This window comes from Phyllobates terribilis, unplaced genomic scaffold, assembly GCF_046119375.1.
Source record: "Phyllobates terribilis strain yellow unplaced genomic scaffold, ASM4611937v1 Scaffold_150__1_contigs__length_4496277, whole genome shotgun sequence".
Taxonomy (NCBI): domain Eukaryota; kingdom Metazoa; phylum Chordata; class Amphibia; order Anura; family Dendrobatidae; genus Phyllobates; species Phyllobates terribilis.
In genome coordinates this window covers 263,467-288,302 of record NW_027362910.1, presented here as the reverse complement: position 1 = coordinate 288,302, position 24,836 = coordinate 263,467, and positions in this window count along the sequence as shown.

Below are 24,836 nucleotides of genomic sequence, written 5' to 3'. Positions count from 1 at the left end.
CGGCAATGTGGCATGGAGGGATCAGCCTGTGGCACTGCTGAGGTGTTATGGAAGCCCAGGTGGCTTTGATAGCAGCCATCAGCTCGTCTGCATTGTTGGGTCTGGTGTCTCTCATCTTCCTCTTGACAATACCCGATAGATTCTCTGGCCAATCAAGCAGAAGATGACATGGCTCCCCAAACCATCACCGATTGTGGAGACTTCACACTAGACCGCAAGCAGCTTGGATTGTGGCCTCTCCACTCTTCCTCGAGACTCTGGGACCTTGATTTCCAAATGAAAATTGGAACTCTGGGACCTTGTGGAGTGTGTCAATGACTGCCTTCTGGACATCTGTCATGTCAGCAGTCTTCCCTATGATTGTGGAGCCTTCTGAAACAGACTAAGGGACCTTTTAAATGCTTAGGAAGCCTTTGCATGTGGTTTTTTGTTAATTATTTTAATTCACTGAGATAATGGCTTTTGTGTTTTCATTGGCTGTAAGCCATAATCATCAACATTAACAGAAATAAACACTTGAAATAGATCACTCTGTTTGTAATGACTCTATATAATATACTAGATGGTGGCCCGATTCTAATATAATGCCCCATGCAGGATGTCACATCGCCCCCTCCCTTATAATGCCCCATGCAGGATGTCACATCCCCCCTCCTTTATAATGCCCCAAGAAGGATGTCACATCCCCCCCATATAATGGCCCATGCAGGATAATGCCCCATGCAGGATGTCACATCCCCCCTCCCTTATAATGCCCCATGCAGGATGTCACATCCACCCCTGTATAATGCCCCATGCAGGATGTCACCCCCCCCCCTTCCTTATAATGCCCCATGCAGGATGTCACATCCCCCCTTCCCTTATAATGCCCCATGCAGGAAGTCACATCCCTCCTATAGAATGCCCCATGCAGGAAGTCACATCCCCCCTATATAATACCCCATGCAGGAAGTGACATCCCCCCTATATAATGCCCCATGGAGGAAGTCACATCCCCTCCATAGTGCCCCATGCAGGATGTCACATCCCCCCCACCCTTATAATGCCCCATGCAGGATGTCACTCCCCCCCCACCATATAAATTCCCCATGCAGGATGTCACCACCCCCCTTATAATGCCCCATGGAGGAAGCCACATCCCCCCTCCCTTATAATGCACCATGCAGGAAGTGACATCCCCCCTATATAATGCCCCATGGAGGAAGTCACATCCCCCCCATAGTGCCCCATGCAGGATGTCACATCCCCCCCTCCCTTATAATGCCCCATGCAGGAAGTCACATCCCCCCTATATAATACCCCATGCAGGATGTCACATCCCCCCCATAGTGGCCCAGACAGGATGTCACACCCCCCCTGGCTTATAATGGCCCCTCCACGATGTCACACACCCCCACCCCACCATTTAATGCCCTATGCCCCCATACAATAAAAAAAAAAAATCCAATACTCACCTCAATTCTCAGCTGCTGCTCCGGACTCCAGCGTAGCCGGCATCTTCCCGCTGCGCGCTGTGACCGCTCAGGAGAGAGTGCAGTGTAAAGACGTCACCGAGCCCTCTGACCTGAGACGTCACAGAGCAGCAGCGGAAGACACAGGATCTGCTGCGGAGGCACAGGGAGGGGTAAGTATGGCGCTGGATGCCGGGGCCCTGAGCAAGCGGGGGGAGGGGAGGGGGGGAGAGGGGAGAGGAGCGGAGAGGGGAGGGGAGGAGAGGAGAGGGGAGGAGAGGGGGGGGGCGTCACACTTGCCGTCGGGAGATAAGCGGCCGTAGGCAGTCACACACATACACACACATGCAGTCACACACATACACACACATGCAGTCACGCACATACACACACATGCAGTCACACACATACACACACACGCAGTCACACACATACAGTCACGCACATACACACACATATGCAGTCACGCACATACACACACACATGCACATACACACACACATGCAGTCACACACATACACACACATGCAGTCACGCACATACACACACACGCAGTCACACATACACACACATGCAGTCACACATACACACACATGCAGTCACGCACAGTCACGCACATACACACACATACACACACATGCAGTCACGCACATACACACACATATGCAGTCACACACATACATACACACACACGCAGTCACGCACATACACACATGCAGTCACGCACATACACACACATATGCAGTCACACACATACACACACATGCAGTCACGCACATACACACACATGCAGTCACACACATACACACACATGCAGTCACACACATACACACACAGGCAGTCACACACATACACACACACACGCAGTCACACACATACACACACATGCAGTCACGCACATACACACACATGCAGTCACACACATGCAGTCACACACATACACACACATGCAGTCACGCACATACACACACATGCAGTCACACACATGCAGTCACACACATACACACACAGGCAGTCACACACATACACACACACACGCAGTCACACACATACACACACATGCAGTCACACACATACACATGCAGTCACACACATACACATGCATGCAGTCACGCACATACACACATGCAGTCACGCACATACACACACATGCAGTCACGCACATACACACACATGCAGTCACGCACATACACACACATGCAGTCACACACATACACACACAGGCAGTCACACACATACACACACACGCAGTCACACACATACACACACAGGCAGTCACACACATACACACACACGCAGTCACACACATACACACACATGCAGTCACACACATACACACACATGCAGTCACACACACACACATGCAGTCACACACATACACACACATACACACATATGCAGTCACACACATACACACACACGCAGTCACGCACATACACACATGCAGTCATGCACATACACACACATACGCAGTCACGCACATACACACACATGCAGTCACACACATACACACACATGCAGTCACACACATACACACGCATGCAGTCACGCACATACACACACATGCAGTCACGCACATACACACACATGCAGTCACACACATACACACACAGGCAGTCACACACATACACACACACACGCAGTCACACACATACACACATGCAGTCACACACATACACACACATGCAGTCACACACACACACGCAGTCACACACATACACACACATGCAGTCACACACATACACACACATGCAGTCACACACATACACACACATGCAGTCACGCACATACACACATGCAGTCACGCACATACACACACATGCAGTCACACACATACACACACATGCAGTCACGCACATACACACACATGCAGTCACACACATACACACACATGCAGTCACGCACATACATACACATGCAGTCACACACATACACACACATACACACACATGCAGTCACGCACATACACACACATATGCAGTCACACATACACACACATGCAGTCACGCACATACACACACATACACACACATGCAGTCACGCACATACACACACATATGCAGTCACACACATACACACACACGCAGTCACGCACATACACACATGCAGTCACGCACATACACACACATACGCAGTCACACACATACACACACATGCAGTCACGCACATACAGACACATGCAGTCACACACATACACATGCATGCAGTCACGCACATACACACACATGCAGTCACGCACATACACACACATGCAGTCACACACATACACACACAGGCAGTCACACCCACACGCAGTCACACACATACACACACATGCAGTCACGCACATACACACACATGCAGTCACACACATACACACGCATGCAGTCACACACATACACATGCATGCAGTCACGCACATACACACATGCAGTCACGCACATACACACACATGCAGTCACGCACATACACACACATGCAGTCACACATATACACACACATGCAGTCACACACATACACACACATGCAGTCACACACATACACACACACGCAGTCACGCACATACACACACATGCAGTCACACACATACACACACATGCAGTCACACACATACACACACATGCAGTCACGCACATACACACACATGCAGTCACGCACATACACACACATGCAGTCACACATATACACACACATGCAGTCACGCACATACACACACATGCAGTCACGCACATACACACACACGCAGTCACGCACATACACACACACGCAGTCACACACATACACACACATGCAGTCACGCACACACACACATGCAGTCACACACATACACACACATACAGTCACGCACATACACACACACACGCAGTCACACACATACACACACATGCAGTCACGCACATACACACACATGCAGTCACGCACATACACACACATATGCAGTCACACACATACACACACGCGCAGTCATGCACATACACACACATGCAGTTACGCACATACACACACATACGCAGTCACACACATACACACACATGCAGTCACGCACATACACACACATGCAGTCACGCACATACACACACATGCAGTCACACACATGCAGTCACGCACATACACACACACGCAGTCACACACATACACACATGCAGTCACACACAGACACACACGCGCAGTCATGCACATACACACACATGCAGTCACGCACATACACACACATGCAGTCACGCACATACACACACATGCAGTCACACACATACACACATTTGCAGTCACGCACATACACACACATGCAGTCACGCACATACACACACATGCAGTCACACACATACACACTCATGCAGTCACGCACATACATACACATGCAGTCACACACATACATACACATGCAGTCACACACATACACACAGATGCAGTCACGCACATACACACACATGCAGTCACGCACATACACACACACGCAGTCACGGACATACACACACACGCAGTCACGCACATACACACACACGCAGTCACACACATACACACACATGCAGTCACGCACACACACACATGCAGTCACACACATACACACACATACGCAGTCACACACATACACACACATGCAGTCACGCACATACACACACATGCAGTCACGCACATACACACACATGCAGTCACACACATACACACACATGCAGTCACGCACACACACACATGCAGTCACGCACATACACACACATGCAGTCACACACATACACACTCATGCAGTCACGCACATACATACACATGCAGTCACACACATACATACACATGCAGTCACACACATACACACAGATGCAGTCACGCACATACACACACATGCAGTCACGCACATACACACACACGCAGTCACGCACATACACACACACGCAGTCACGCACATACACACACATGCAGTCACACATATACACACACATGCAGTCACACACATACACACACATGCAGTCACGCACATACACACACATGCAGTCACGCACATACACACACATGCAGTCACGCACATACACACACACGCAGTCACGCACATACACACACACGCAGTCACACACATACACACACATGCAGTCACGCACACACACACATGCAGTCACACACATACACACACATACAGTCACGCACATACACACACACACGCAGTCACACACATACACACACATGCAGTCACGCACATACACACACATGCAGTCACGCACATACACACACATATGCAGTCACACACATACACACACGCGCAGTCATGCACATACACACACATGCAGTTACGCACATACACACACATACGCAGTCACACACATACACACACATGCAGTCACGCACATACACACACATGCAGTCACGCACATACACACACATGCAGTCACACACATGCAGTCACGCACATACACACACACGCAGTCACACACATACACACATGCAGTCACACACAGACACACACGCGCAGTCATGCACATACACACACATGCAGTCACGCACATACACACACATGCAGTCACGCACATACACACACATGCAGTCACACACATACACACACATGCAGTCACGCACATACACACACATGCAGTCACGCACATACACACACATGCAGTCACACACATACATACACATGCAGTCACACACATACACACAAATGCAGTCACGCACATACACACACATGCAGTCACGCACATACACACACACGCAGTCACACACATACACACACATGCAGTCACGCACATACACACACACATGCAGTCACGCACATACACACACACATGCAGTCACGCACATACACACACACGCAGTCACGCACATACACACACACGCAGTCACACACATACACACACATGCAGTCACGCACACACACACATGCAGTCACACACATACACACACATACGCAGTCACACACATACACACACATGCAGTCACGCACATACACACACATGCAGTCACGCACATACACACACATGCAGTCACACACATACACACACATGCAGTCACGCACACACACACATGCAGTCACGCACATACACACACATACGCAGTCACACACATACACACACATGCAGTCACGCACATACACACACATTACAGGGGTAAGTATGGCGCCGGGTGCCGGGGCCCTGAGCAAGCGGGGAGAGGGGAGAGGAGGGGAGGGGGGAGAGGAGGGGAGAGGAGGGGAGAGGAGGGGAGAGGAGGGGAGAGGAGGGGAGAGGAGGGGAGAGGAGGGGAGAGGGGAGGGGAGGAGAGGGGAGGAGAGGGGAGGAGAGGGGGGGGCGTCACACTTGCCGTCGGGAGATAAGCGGCCGTAGCCGCTGATCTCCCGACGGTAGCCGCATGGAGGTCAGCGGCGCCTCCGGTCAGGGGACTTATGCTGCGAGCAGCCGGCTGCATCTCCCGGCTGCATCGCCGCTGACCTCCGTGCGGCAGATGAGCCGCTAACGGCCGCCATCTTTTTCTGAAATGCCGCGTCGCTGATTGGCCGCGCCGGACCAATCAGTGACGCAGGATTTCCTGGACAGAAGGACAGACAGACAGACAGACGGGATAAGACAATTATATTAATGACTCTATATAATATATGAGTTTCACTTTTTGTATTGAAGAACTGAAATAAATTAACTTCTTGATGATATTATAATTTAGTGAGATGCACCTATATATACATCGGCCCCAGTGTATCCCATGTGATGTATATACATCGTCCCCAACGTATCCTATGTGATGTATATACATTGTCCCCAACGTATCCTATATGATGTATATACACAGGGGTGGATTAAGAGTAGCCAGGGCCCCGGGCAGTTTAAAAGGTGTGGGCCCCCCAGGTACCGGATGTATCACGTGACATGTCACATGATCCCCTTTGATAGATCATGTGATTGGTCATGTGATCAACACACAGATGTTCTGATCACATCTATAGACAGAGAATGAGGGAAAAAAAATTCCATAACATAGCACTATATATAGTAGATCAGGGTGGCAGATTAATTTTCCGGAGGGGCCACATGAGAGATCGTGACTGTTATGGAGGCCGATCCAATAGGCTGAAATTAATTCTGCTCCATATTAATATTAACAAAATAATAAAAAAAAAATATATTAATTGTATGACTTAATATTGAGCAGAATTAAGTATGCTGACATCCCTCTATATACAGTATGAGCGCCCGCATAGCTCCCTAGATACAGTATGAGCACCCGCATAGCCCCTCTATATACAGTATGAGCCCCCACATAGCCTCCTATATACAGTATGAGCCCCGCATAGCTCCCTAGATACAGTATGAGCCCCTGCAGAGCCCTGTACATATAGTATGAGCCCCCACACAGCCCCCTACATACAGTATGAGCCCCCACATAGTCCTGTACATACAGTATGAGCCCACACACTGCCACCTACATACAGTATGAGCCCCTACATAGTTATTTAGATACAAAATGAGTCTGCACATAGCCCCTATATACAGTATGAGCCCGCACATAGCTCCTTGTATACAATATGAGCCTGCACATAGCTCCCTATATACAGTATGAGCCCGCACATAGCTCCCTATATACAGTATGAGCCCGCACATAGCTCCCTTCTCTGATCGACTGTCGGTTCCACAGCAAGCTCAGAGAATGGTCGACTCCCACTCTGGGAGCGGCAAATTGCAGCTGCCTGGGAGACACCTCTGACCACCGCATGAGGTGGCCCAAAGGCACCCCCCTGACGGCTGTACCCAGGTCACATGCCCCTCCTCTTCCCCTAGGTACGGCCCTGTAGAGTCTATATGAGAATACATGACTATCTATAATATAATCAGGGATGTGTCCGTCTGTCCGAAGCCTCTATAGACTGTGCACGCAATGCGCCTGCACAGTCTGGCCGGAGACGGAAGAACATATCAGATGTTACAGGTGACAGGGAGGAGGACGAGGATAAAGGATTGTAATGACGGAGATCACGTCATACTGCCATCTTCGGCACCATTAGGACACATACCTTGATGTCCGGCGAGGTTGGAGGAGTGTGGCGTTGTGGTTCATGCATGCGCAGGTGCGAACTCTGGCGCCACACTCCTCCAGCCTTGCCGGTGTTCGAGGATGCGCTGCAAGCGAGAGGGGAAAAGGCGAGTAGGAGTGTTGTTTTTTTTTTTGTATGGATGGAAGAACATCAGAGCAGGCAAGATGGGGGAACATATACCAGGATGGGGGATAAGGATGGGGAGGGAGCATATACCAGGATGGGGAGGGAGCATATACCAGGATGGGGGAGCATTTGGTTTTAGTAATGGGGTCTGGCCCGGCGCCAGTTCAAATGATTACTTTCAGTATACAGAGCAACCCCTGTAATCCTGGCCCTGACTGACAGCCGGTCTCAATGTAGAGTCAGTGTCAGTCAGGGCCGGGGGCTCGGTTGCAGAGGACGCTCTGTATACTCAGAGTGGTGACCGAACCGGCACTGCCCTCATGACTGAAACCGAATGCTGGCGAGTAGAATAAAGATCATTTTCTCCCCACTGCATTCAGCTACTGGGCAGTATAAAAACGCTGTTTACCTGAACGCAGGTTAATAGCGTTATTTCCGATGAAAGGAACCCTTTAATTTTGTAGCACATTACTTCAATGAAATGGTGCCGGAGTCAGTGCATGCGCTTACCACGCTATCCAGCGCCATTTTATTGAAGTGTTTATGAGAATTCGCAGACACAGTGTCTTAAAAAAAATGGAGCCAGAAATGTACCACTAAAAATGCTTGTGACCCGGGTGTAAAACGGGTTCAATAGCTAGTATAATATACTGTGATACAGACATTAGATGTTATACTATACACATTGTTATATCCCATCTGATGTCTGTACCACAGTATAATATACACTAATCTGTTTACTGGATGTGACATTTTGTACAGGGATATACACTGTACTGATCACACCTGCCTACAGGACCTCACATATCATATATGGATCAGTACAGTATGTGATGTCCTGCAGGTTCACGGTTGATCAGTCAGTGCAGGATCCTCTATGCAATGTCTGTGGTCGCTCTGCTGGGGCTCAGTGGGATTTATTACAGGACTCTGAATTTTCCTGCAGATCTGGTGATGCTGGAGCCGATGACACAGAGTGACCTGATCTGCAGCAACGATGAAAGTCCTGCAATAACTTATACAGAGCCCTATCAGAGCGGCCGCTGAACTGACACTATGGAATCTTATGCAGCCCCCTCCTCACTCCAGACATCCTCTCCAGACCTCATATTTACCGCCATTCACTGACCTGATCCACCAGCTCCTCTCCCGCAGGATAAAGAAGCTCCAGGCGCTGCTGTGTGATGTCAGTCCTGGAGACGCAGCACACAGCGCGCAGGGTGCGTGTCTGCCTCCCTGTGATGTGGCCGGCGTCTAAAAGGTACAGTGCGGTCCCCCTGCCAAACCTGCCCCTGCCTCTGCACAAAACATTATAATGAGGGCAATCTGGCCATGGGTCCCCCTGAAGCCTCGGGCCCTGGGCGGTAGCCCAAATTGCCCTCATTATAATCCGTATATACATCAGCCCCAGTGTATCCCATGTGATGTATATACATCGTTCCCAGCGTATCCCATCTGATGTATATACATCGGCCCCAGTGTATCCTATGTGATGTATATAGATCGCCCCCAGCACATCCCCTCAGAAGTATATACATCGGCCCCATTGTATCCTATGTAATGTATACATATCATCCCCAGTGTATCCTATGTAATATATATGCATCGGCCCCAGATTATACTATCTGATGTAAACAGCATAATTAAGTACTGTATTTAGTGTGGACCTGTGTATATAGCATGTAGTGAGGTGCTGTGTGTAATATATAGTGTAGATGTGATGTGAATATAATATGTGTGTATAGCATATAGTGTGGGCTGCACATTTTATATAAAAGGCACATCTCTACACTATATAGTATACACACAGCTCCATACCATGTTTTATAACCCAGTATATAGTGTGGAGCTCTGTATATGGTGTGGACTTCCCACTAAAAGTTATGTACTCAGGCACAGCACCACACTAAATAACTATATACACAGCTCCATAGTTCATACTATAATATATATACTATAATATTTACTTCATGTATATACAATGGTCCCAGTGTTTGTGTGGGTATATATATATATATATATATATATATATATATATTTAGATGTTTGTAGCATATATTTTGGAGCTATGTATGCTGTGTATAATTCTCCCTATGGCCACGGCCCCACTATCAGTATTTGGTCAGTATTCGGTCAGTATTTTTTCTCAGGAGTTCGAGACAAAACCAGGAGTGGGTGATAAATCCAGAATTGGTGACTTGTTTCTATTATACCTTTTCTCTGATTGTTCCTCACCTGGTTTTGGCTCCCACTCCTAAGAAAAAATACTGACCAAATACTGATAGTGGGGCCGTGGCCTTACACACAGTATATATAGGACATGAGAAGTGGTACTTTGCAGTGTACTGTATATATACAGAATAATACAGATACTGACAATTGCAACCAGCATACAGACAGAAGTGGTACTGTGCAGTGTATACTGTATATACAGAATAATACAGATACTGCGGAAATAATACTGACCGAATACTGACCAAATACTGATAGTGAGGCTGTGGCCTAAGTCTCAGTATCTGTATTATTCTGCATATTTACACTGCACAGTACCACTTCTCCTGCCCTGTATACTGGGTGTAATTCTCAGTATCTTTATTATTCTGTATATATACACTGCACAGTACCACTTCTCCTGCCCTGTATACTGGGTGTAATTCTCAGTATCTTTATTATTCTGTATATATACACTGCACAGTACCACTTCTCTCGTCTTGTATACTGGTTTTAATTCTCAGTATCTGTATTATTCTGTGTATATACTGTATATAGACTGTATATACACTGCAGAGTAACACTTCTCCTGCCCTGTATACTGATGTAAATCTCAGTATCTGTATTATTCTGTGTATATAAATTGACTGCAATATTCTCAGTATCTGTATTAATCTGTATATATATATACACTGCACAGTACTACTTCTCCTGTCTTGTATACTGCTTTTAATTCTCAGTATCTGTATTATTCTGTGTATATACTGTATATAGACTGTATATAGACTGCACAGTACCACTTCTCCTGTCCTGTATGCGGAGTGTAATTCTCTGTGTATGTATTATTCTGTATACATATAGACTGCACAGTACCACTTCTCCTGTCCTGTATACGGAGTGTAATTCTCAGTATCTGTATTATTCTGTGTATATACTGTATATAGACTGCACAGTACCACTTCTCCTGTCCTGTATACGGAGTGTAATTCTCTGTGTATGTATTATTGTGTATACATATAGACTGCACAGTACCACTTCTCCTGTCCTGTATACGGAGTGTAATTCTCAGTATCTGTATTATTCTGTGTATATACTGTATATAGACTGTATATAGACCGCACAGTAGCACTTCTCCTGTCCTGTATGCGGAGTGTAATTTTCAGTATTTGGATTATTCTGTATACATATAGACTGCACAGTGCCATTTCCTCTGTCCTATTGTTGGAGAGACTGTATTACAGTTAGGTAGAGTCATTATTGGTTTATCATTTTCTACATTCCTATGGGCAAATAAACATACATTTTGAAATCCTGTTTAAATGGGTTATCCCAAGTTTGGAAGTTCTCCCCCTTCTTCTGGATAGGGGATGACTTTCTGATCACTGCGGACCTAACCACTGGGACCACCATGATCCAGAGAAACGGAACTGTGAAAAGATAAATGGAGCTGTGGTTGATGATGCGCACTGCTGCGCCATTCACGTGGGGCTCGTCAAATAACTCCTTTAAGAGAGTGCTGAGGGGCATGACCAAGAAAAGTAACACATAGGTGCGCTTGTACACATCTGTAGATGGACAAAGACAGCGGTGCACACAGCGCGCAGCGCAAAGTTTACCCTTATGTACAGCACCATACATAAAATGGCGCTATATAAAATAGAGCAGGAGTGGGAGATTAATTTTCCCAAGGGGCCACATGAGAGACCATGATTGTTGTGGAGACCAAACCAATAGGCTGAAATTAATTCTGCTCAATATTAATATTAACATATTAATTATAATTATTTTTTATAATATAATATTTAATAATAATAAATAATAATAACTTAATATTGAGCACAATTAAGTATGCTGACATCCCCCTATATACAGTATGAGCCCTCCCACATCACCCCCTACATACAGTATGAGCCACCACATAGCCCCCTACATACAGTAAGAGCCCCACATAGCTCCTTATATACAGTGTGAGCCCCCAGATAGCGCCTTAGATACAGTATAAGCCTCCATATAGCCTCCTATATACAGTATGAGCCTCCACATAGCCTCCCATATACAGTATGAGCCTGCGCATAGCTCCCTAGATACAGTATGAGCCCCCATATAGCTCTCTAGATACAGTATGAACCCTCGCATAGCTCCCAGGATACAGTAGATACAGTATGAACCCTCGCATAGCTCCCTAGACACAGTAGATACAGTATGAGCCCCCGCATAGCTCCCTAGATACAGTAGATACAGTATGAACCCTCGCATAGCTCCCTAGACACAGTAGATACAGTATGAACCCTCGCATAGCTCCCAGGATACAGTAGATACAGTATGAACCCTCGCATAGCTCCCTAGACACAGTAGATACAGTATGAACCCTCGCATAGCTCCCTAGACACAGTAGATACAGTATGAACCCTCGCATAGCTCCCTAGATACAGTAGATACAGTATGAACCCTCGCATAGCTCCCTAGATACAGTAGATACAGTATGAACCCTCGCATAGCTCCCTAGACACAGTAGATACAGTATGAACCCTCGCATAGCTCCCAGGATACAGTAGATACAGTATGAACCCTCGCATAGCTCCCTAGATACAGTAGATACAGAATGAACCCTCGCATAGCTCCCTAGATACAGTAGATACAGTATGAGCCCCCGCATAGCTCCATAGATACAGTATGAGCCCCGTGCATAGCTCCCAAGATACAGTATGAGACCCCGCATAGACTCCTAGATACAGTATGAGACCCCGCATAGCCTCCTAGATACAGTATGAGCCCCGTGCATAGCTCCCAAGATACAGTAGATACAGTATGAACCCTCGCATAGCTCCCTAGATACAGTAGATACAGTATGAGTCCCCGCATAGCTCCCAAGATACAGTATGAGACCCCGCATAGACTCCTAGATACAGTATGAGACCCCGCATAGCCTCCTAGATACAGTATGAGCCCCGTGCATAGCTCCCAAGATACAGTATGAGCCCCCGCATAGACTCCTAGATACAGTATGACACCCCGCATAGCCTCCTAGATACAGTATGAGACCCCACATAGCCTCCTAGCTACAGTATGAGCCCCCGCATAGCCTCCTAGATACAGTATGAGACCCCACATAGCCTCCTAGATACAGTATGAGCCCCTGCATAGCCGCCTAGATACAGTATGAGCCCCTGCATAGCTTTTTGGTATTAATCTAAATTGAATACATTTTTAATTTTTAAATGGATAAATTTGTTAGCTAGTTATTACTAATCCTCAGATATACATCTGTTTTTTGTACACTGGTCCACACGCACATGTAGACACACACACTCACTCACTCACAAACACAGGCAGTCATGCACAAACACACACGCAGTCACACACATACACACACATGCAGTCACGCACATACACACACATACGCAGTCACACACATACACACACATATGCAGTCACGCACATACACACACATACGCAGTCACGCACATACACACACATGCAGTCACGCACATACACACACATATGCAGTCACGCACATACACACACACATGCAGTCACACACATACACACACATGCAGTCACGCACATACACACACATACGCAGTCACACATACACACACATGCAGTCACGCACATACACACACATACACACACATGCAGTCACGCACATACACACACATATGCAGTCACACACATACACACACACGCAGTCACGCACATACACACACATGCAGTCACGCACATACACACACACATGCAGTCACACACATACACACACATGCAGTCACGCACATACACACACATACGCAGTCACACATACACACACATGCAGTCACGCACATACACACACATACGCAGTCACACACATACACACACATGCAGTCACGCACATACACACACATGCAGTCACGCACATACACACACATGCAGTCACGCACATACACACACATGCAGTCACGCACATACACACACATATGCAGTCACGCACATACACACACACATGCAGTCACACACATACACACACATACGCAGTCACGCACATACACACACATACGCAGTCACACATACACACACATGCAGTCACGCACATACACACACATACACACACATGCAGTCACGCACATACACACACATATGCAGTCACACACATACACACACACGCAGTCACGCACATACACACACATGCAGTCACATTTTTAATTTTTAAATGGATAAATTTGTTAGCTAGTTATTACTAATCCTCAGATATACATCTGTTTTTTGTACACTGGTCCACACGCACATGTAGACACACACACTCACTCACTCACAAACACAGGCAGTCATGCACAAACACACACGCAGTCACACACATACACACACATGCAGTCACGCACATACACACACATACGCAGTCACACACATACACACACATATGCAGTCACGCACATACACACACATACGCAGTCACGCACATACACACACATGCAGTCACGCACATACACACACATATGCAGTCACGCACATACACACACACATGCAGTCACACACATACACACACATGCAGTCACGCACATACACACACATACGCAGTCACACATACACACACATGCAGTCACGCACATACACACACATACACACACATGCAGTCACGCACATACACACACATATGCAGTCACACACATACACACACACGCAGTCACGCACATACACACACACATGCAGTCACGCACATACACACACATACGCAGTCACACATACACACACATGCAGTCACGCACATACACACACATACGCAGTCACACACATACACACACATGCAGTCACGCACATACACACACATGCAGTCACGCACATACACACACATGCAGTCACGCACATACACACACATGCAGTCACGCACATACACACACATATGCAGTCACGCACATACACACACACATGCAGTCACACACATACACACACAAACGCAGTCACGCACATACACACACATACGCAGTCACACATACACACACATGCAGTCACGCACATACACACACATACACACACATGCAGTCACGCACATACACACACATATGCAGTCACACACATACACACACACGCAGTCACGCACATACACACATGCAGTCACGCACATACACACACATACGCAGTCACACACATACACACACATGCAGTCACACACATACACATGCATGCAGTCACGCACATACACACACATGCAGTCACGCACATACACACACATGCAGTCACACACATACACACACAGGCAGTCACACACATACACACACACACGCAGTCACACACACACACACATGCAGTCACACACATACACACACATGCAGTCACACACATACACACACATGCAGTCACACACATACACACACATGCAGTCACGCACATACACACACATATGCAGTCACGCACATACACACACACATGCAGTCACACACATACACACACATGCAGTCACGCACATACACACACATACGCAGTCACACATACACACACATGCAGTCACGCACATACACACACATACACACACATGCAGTCACGCACATACACACACATATGCAGTCACACACATACACACACACGCAGTCACGCACATACACACACATGCAGTCACGCACATACACACACACATGCAGTCACACACATACACACACATGCAGTCACGCACATACACACACATGCAGTCACGCACATACACACACATACGCAGTCACACACATACACACACATGCAGTCACGCACATACACACACATGCAGTCACGCACATACACACACATGCAGTCACGCACATACACACACATGCAGTCACGCACATACACACACATATGCAGTCACGCACATACACACACACATGCAGTCACACACATACACACACATACGCAGTCACGCACATACACACACATACGCAGTCACACATACACACACATGCAGTCACGCACATACACACACATACACACACATGCAGTCACGCACATACACACACATATGCAGTCACACACATACACACACACGCAGTCACGCACATACACACATGCAGTCACGCACATACACACACATACGCAGTCACACACATACACACACATGCAGTCACACACATACACATGCATGCAGTCACGCACATACACACACATGCAGTCACGCACATACACACACATGCAGTCACACACATACACACACAGGCAGTCACACACATACACACACACACGCAGTCACACACACACACACATGCAGTCACACACATACACACACATGCAGTCACACACATACACATGCATGCAGTCACGCACATACACACATGCAGTCACGCACATACACACACATGCAGTCACGCACATACACACACATGCAGTCACACACATACACACACAGGCAGTCACACACATACACACACATGCAGTCACACACATACACACACATGCAGTCACACACATACACACACATGCAGTCACACACATACACACACACACACACACATATGCAGTCACACACATACACACACACGCAGTCACGCACATACACACATGCAGTCATGCACATACACACACATACGCAGTCACACACATACACACACATGCAGTCACGCACATACACACACATGCAGTCACACACATACACACATGCAGTCACGCACATACACATGCATGCAGTCACGCACATACACACACATGCAGTCACGCACATACACACGCATGCAGTCACACACATACACACACACACGCAGTCACACACATACACACACATGCAGTCACACACATACACACACACACGCAGTCACACACATACACACATGCAGTCACACACATACACACACATGCAGTCACACACATACACATGCATGCAATCACACACATACACACATGCAGTCACGCACATACACACACACACACACACATATGCAGTCACACACATACACACACACGCAGTCACGCACATACACACACACACACACACATATGCAGTCACACACATACACACACACGCAGTCACGCACATACACACACACACACACACACATGCAGTCACACACATACACACACACACACACACATATGCAGTCACACACATACACACACACGCAGTCACGCACATACACACATGCAGTCATGCACATACACACACATACGCAGTCACACACATACACACACATGCAGTCACGCACATACACACACATGCAGTCACACACATACACACACATGCAGTCACGCACATACACATGCATGCAGTCACGCACATACACACACATGCAGTCACGCACATACACACGCATGCAGTCACACACATACACACACACACGCAGTCACACACATACACACACATGCAGTCACGCACATACACACACACACGCAGTCACACACATACACACACATGCAGTCACACACATACACACACATGCAGTCACACACATACACATGCATGCAATCACACACATACACACATGCAGTCACGCACATACACACACATGCAGTCACATTTTTAATTTTTAAATGTATAAATTTGTTAGCTAGTTATTACTAATCCTCAGATATACATCTGTTTTTTGTACACTGGTCCACACGCACATGTAGACACACACACTCACTCACAAACACAGGCAGTCATGCACAAACACACACGCAGTCACACACATACACACACAGGCAGTCACACACATACACACACATGCAGTCACACACATACACACACATGCAGTCACGCACATACACACACATATGCAGTCACGCACATACACACACACATGCAGTCACACACATACACACACATGCAGTCACGCACATACACACACATGCAGTCACGCACATACACACACATACGCAGTCACACATACACACACATGCAGTCACGCACATACACACACATACACACACATGCAGTCACGCACATACACACACATATGCAGTCACACACATACACACACACGCAGTCACGCACATACACACATGCAGTCACACACATACACACACAGGCAGTCACACACATACACACACACACGCAGTCACACACACACACACATGCAGTCACACACATACACACACATGCAGTCACACACATACACATGCATGCAGTCACGCACATACACACATGCAGTCACGCACATACACACACATGCAGTCACGCACATACACACACATGCAGTCACACACATACACACACAGGCAGTCACACACATACACACACATGCAGTCACACACATACACACACATGCAGTCACACACATACACACACATGCAGTCACACACATACACACACACACACACACATATGCAGTCACACACATACACACACACGCAGTCACGCACATACACACATGCAGTCATGCACATACACACACATACGCAGTCACACACATACACACACATGCAGTCACGCACATACACACACATGCAGTCACACACATACACACACATGCAGTCACGCACATACACATGCATGCAGTCACGCACATACACACACATGCAGTCACGCACATACACACGCATGCAGTCACACACATACACACACACACGCAGTCACACACATACACACACATGCAGTCACACACATACACACACACACGCAGTCACACACATACACACACATGCAGTCACACACATACACACACATGCAGTCACACACATACACATGCATGCAATCACACACATACACACATGCAGTCACGCACATACACACACACACACACACATATGCAGTCACACACATACACACACACGCAGTCACGCACATACACACACACACACACATATGCAGTCACACACATACACACACACGCAGTCACGCACATACACACACACACACACACACATGCAGTCACACACATACACACACACACACACACATATGCAGTCACACACATACACACACACGCAGTCACGCACATACACACATGCAGTCATGCACATACACACACATACGCAGTCACACACATACACACACATGCAGTCACGCACATACACACACATGCAGTCACACACATACACACACATGCAGTCACGCACATACACATGCATGCAGTCACGCACATACACACACATGCAGTCACGCACATACACACGCATGCAGTCACACACATACACACACACACGCAGTCACACACATACACACACATGCAGTCACGCACATACACACACACACGCAGTCACACACATACACACACATGCAGTCACACACATACACACACATGCAGTCACACACATACACATGCATGCAATCACACACATACACACATGCAGTCACGCACATACACACACATGCAGTCACATTTTTAATTTTTAAATGTATAAATTTGTTAGCTAGTTATTACTAATCCTCAGATATACATCTGTTTTTTGTACACTGGTCCACACGCACATGTAGACACACACACTCACTCACAAACACAGGCAGTCATGCACAAACACACACGCAGTCACACACATACACACACAGGCAATCACACACATACACACACATGCAGTCACACACATACACACACATGCAGTCACGCACATACACACACATATGCAGTCACGCACATACACACACACATGCAGTCACACACATACACACACATGCAGTCACGCACATACACACACATACGCAGTCACACATACACACACATGCAGTCACGCACATACACACACATACACACACATGCAGTCACGCACATACACACACATATGCAGTCACACACATACACACACACGCAGTCACGCACATACACACATGCAGTCACACACATACACACACAGGCAGTCACACACATACACACACACACGCAGTCACACACACACACACATGCAGTCACACACATACACACACATGCAGTCACACACATACACATGCATGCAGTCACGCACATACACACATGCAGTCACGCACATACACACACATGCAGTCACGCACATACACACACATGCAGTCACACACATACACACACAGGCAGTCACACACATACACACACATGCAGTCACACACATACACACACATGCAGTCACACACATACACACACATGCAGTCACACACATACACACACACACACACACATATGCAGTCACACACATACACACACACGCAGTCACGCACATACACACATGCAGTCATGCACATACACACACATACGCAGTCACACACATACACACACATGCAGTCACGCACATACACACACATGCAGTCACACACATACACACACATGCAGTCACGCACATACACATGCATGCAGTCACGCACATACACACACATGCAGTCACGCACATACACACGCATGCAGTCACACACATACACACACACACGCAGTCACACACATACACACACATGCAGTCACACACATACACACACACACGCAGTCACACACATACACACACATGCAGTCACACACATACACACACATGCAGTCACACACATACACATGCATGCAATCACACACATACACACATGCAGTCACGCACATACACACACACACACACACATATGCAGTCACACACATACACACACACGCAGTCACGCACATACACACACACACACACATATGCAGTCACACACATACACACACACGCAGTCACGCACATACACACACACACACACACACATGCAGTCACACACATACACACACACACACACACATATGCAGTCACACACATACACACACACGCAGTCACGCACATACACACATGCAGTCATGCACATACACACACATACGCAGTCACACACATACACACACATGCAGTCACGCACATACACACACATGCAGTCACACACATACACACACATGCAGTCACGCACATACACATGCATGCAGTCACGCACATACACACACATGCAGTCACGCACATACACACGCATGCAGTCACACACATACACACACACACGCAGTCACACACATACACACACATGCAGTCACGCACATACACACACACACGCAGTCACACACATACACACACATGCAGTCACACACATACACACACATGCAGTCACACACATACACATGCATGCAATCACACACATACACACATGCAGTCACGCACATACACACACATGCAGTCACATTTTTAATTTTTAAATGTATAAATTTGTTAGCTAGTTATTACTAATCCTCAGATATACATCTGTTTTTTGTACACTGGTCCACACGCACATGTAGACACACACACTCACTCACAAACACAGGCAGTCATGCACAAACACACACGCAGTCACACACATACACACACAGGCAGTCACACACATACACGCACATACACACACATGCAGTCACACACATACACACACATGCAGTCACGCACATACACACACATATGCAGTCACGCACATACACACACACATGCAGTCACACACATACACACACATGCAGTCACGCACATACACACACATACGCAGTCACACATACACACACATGCAGTCACGCACATACACACACATACACACACATGCAGTCACGCACATACACACACATATGCAGTCACACACATACACACACACGCAGTCACGCACATACACACATGCAGTCACGCACATACACACACATGCAGTCACACACATACACACACATGCAGTCACGCACATACACACACATATGCAGTCACGCACATACACACACATGCAGTCACACACATACACACACATGCAGTCACACACATACACACACATGCAGTCACACACATACACACAAACACACACACATGCAGTCACACACATACACACATGCAGTCATGCACATACACACACATACGCAGTCACACACATACACACACATGCAGTCACGCACATACACACACATGCAGTCACACACATACACACACATGCAGTCACACACATACACACACATGCAGTCACGCACATACACACACATGCAGTCACACACATACACACATATGCAGTCACGCACATACACACACATGCAGTCACGCACATACACACACATGCAGTCACACACATACACACACATGCAGTCACACACATACACACACACGCAGTCACACACATACACACACATGCAGTCACACACATACACACACATACGCAGTCACGTACATACACACACATGCAGTCACGCACATACATACACATGCAGTCACACACATACACACATGCAGTCACGCACATATACACACATACGCAGTCACGCACATACATACGCATGCAGTCTTGCAAATACACAAACATGCAGTCAACACTCAGTCACGCACACACGTAGTCTTGTACACACATGCAGTCTTTTACACAAGCAGTCACACACACGCAGTCACATACACTCACGCGGTCATGCACACAGTCAGACACCAGCAGGCATGCGCACACATGGTCATACACACACGGTCATGCACATGCAGTCACGCATATACGCACACGGAGTCACGTATACACATGCAGACTTGCACATATACGGGTCGCAGAAATGTGCGCACACAAACATATACAGACATATACAAAGACACATACAGACATAAACATATTTGAAGACATACAGAAAAATACATGTAAACAGACATATCACATATTACAACTGTGCTGGTCTCAGAGATGGTCTTCAATGTCCAAGGGCTACTAAATGGATTTGATGCTTACATTCATGTGATAATTTACCCCATACTGTAAATAATACTAATAGTGGTTTCCCTGGGAAGAAGCTAAACCACCCTAGCCACCGGTCTGAGGGTCCTTGGGATACTACAATTTAGGGTAAGCGGTCATAGGCCCTTTGGTCCATTATTCTGATACTTATACATTTGCTGATGGTGGCCCTGGGAGTTGGTATTTTAGCGGCACACTTAGTGCTTATACTCTCACCACTTGCCCTATATAGATTACCTGGGTCAACCTGTTACCACTAGCCTAAAACACCCCGCTTTTCCCAGCCTATACCTTGCATAGAGCTATATATAATCTCTGATTGGTTTTCCCCTGGGGGGTTTCCTTACACTTACCCCTATGCACACTGTTTTTGTCTTTATTGTCTATTTGCTATTATGTATACATCTGTATTTAATAAAGATTTTGTCATATTTTTGCATAAGAAACTCCTAGTTTCTCTGTTTTTTTCCAAATGATACTAATATTAGTGGTTTCCCTAGGAGCATCAGGACCTAAGATGTTATTATACAGATGAGGGAACACTGCGAAAAATATAATAATCTATAGTAAGGGGTATATTGGGCCTCATTTACCCCAAAAATGTCCTTGTTACCCATCCCAAGAAGTCAGAGCTCAGTGTAATGAGTACAATGCCGCACGTTACTAAATCATTGTGACGTCTATAAACATGGACCAGTGCATCCTACTGTAAACTCTAGACATATTAGCTGTCATCCAAAGAGCACCATGACCTAAAGGATCAGGGGAATCTTGGGGTGATGGCCGATAAATCTGCTTTTTAAAAATAAAATAAAATAAATAAAAAAATTGAGGTTTTATTACTATTGATAACAAAGCCAATTTTAATAACAGACAGTATTTCTGAATAAGGCCTAATGTTACCCCTACTATTGTTAAAATATTAGCTGTCACCCCAAAGCCAAAACCAGGTGAGGAACAATCAGAAAAAAGGTATAATAGAAACAAGTCACCAACTCTGCATTTATCACCCACTCCTGGTCTTGGCTCCCACTCCTGAGAAAAAATACTGACTGAATACTGACCAAATACTGATAGTGGGGCCGTGGCCTAAGAGCTAAAGTCGGTCTCGGGGGTAGGTAAGCCTTTTTATCATGCTCTCCCACTGCTAACTTATAAAGGAGGCAGAAAAGCGTTTGCCGACATATGATGTAATGGCTCCTCCAATGTCAGGTCTCTATGTATGGAGCAGGTTCAGGAGCTGAGCCCGCATCATACTGGGCAGATGCCTGTACACATAACACCGACAATGAATGGGGTATAGCTACACATCCAGGAAAAAAAATACATGTGTAGAATCATTAAGGTCCACTGGACCACAATTCAAGTATGAAATGACCTACAACAATCCAGTAAGGATTAAATAATACAGCAGACATAATGGAGTAAATTCTTTATTTGGATAAATCAGTGATCAGACATAGAAAACTACGTTAAAAAACATGTAATTGACAACTATACATTAAAACACACGTGGGGTGTAGAGACACAGCCTATGTATTGAATAGTG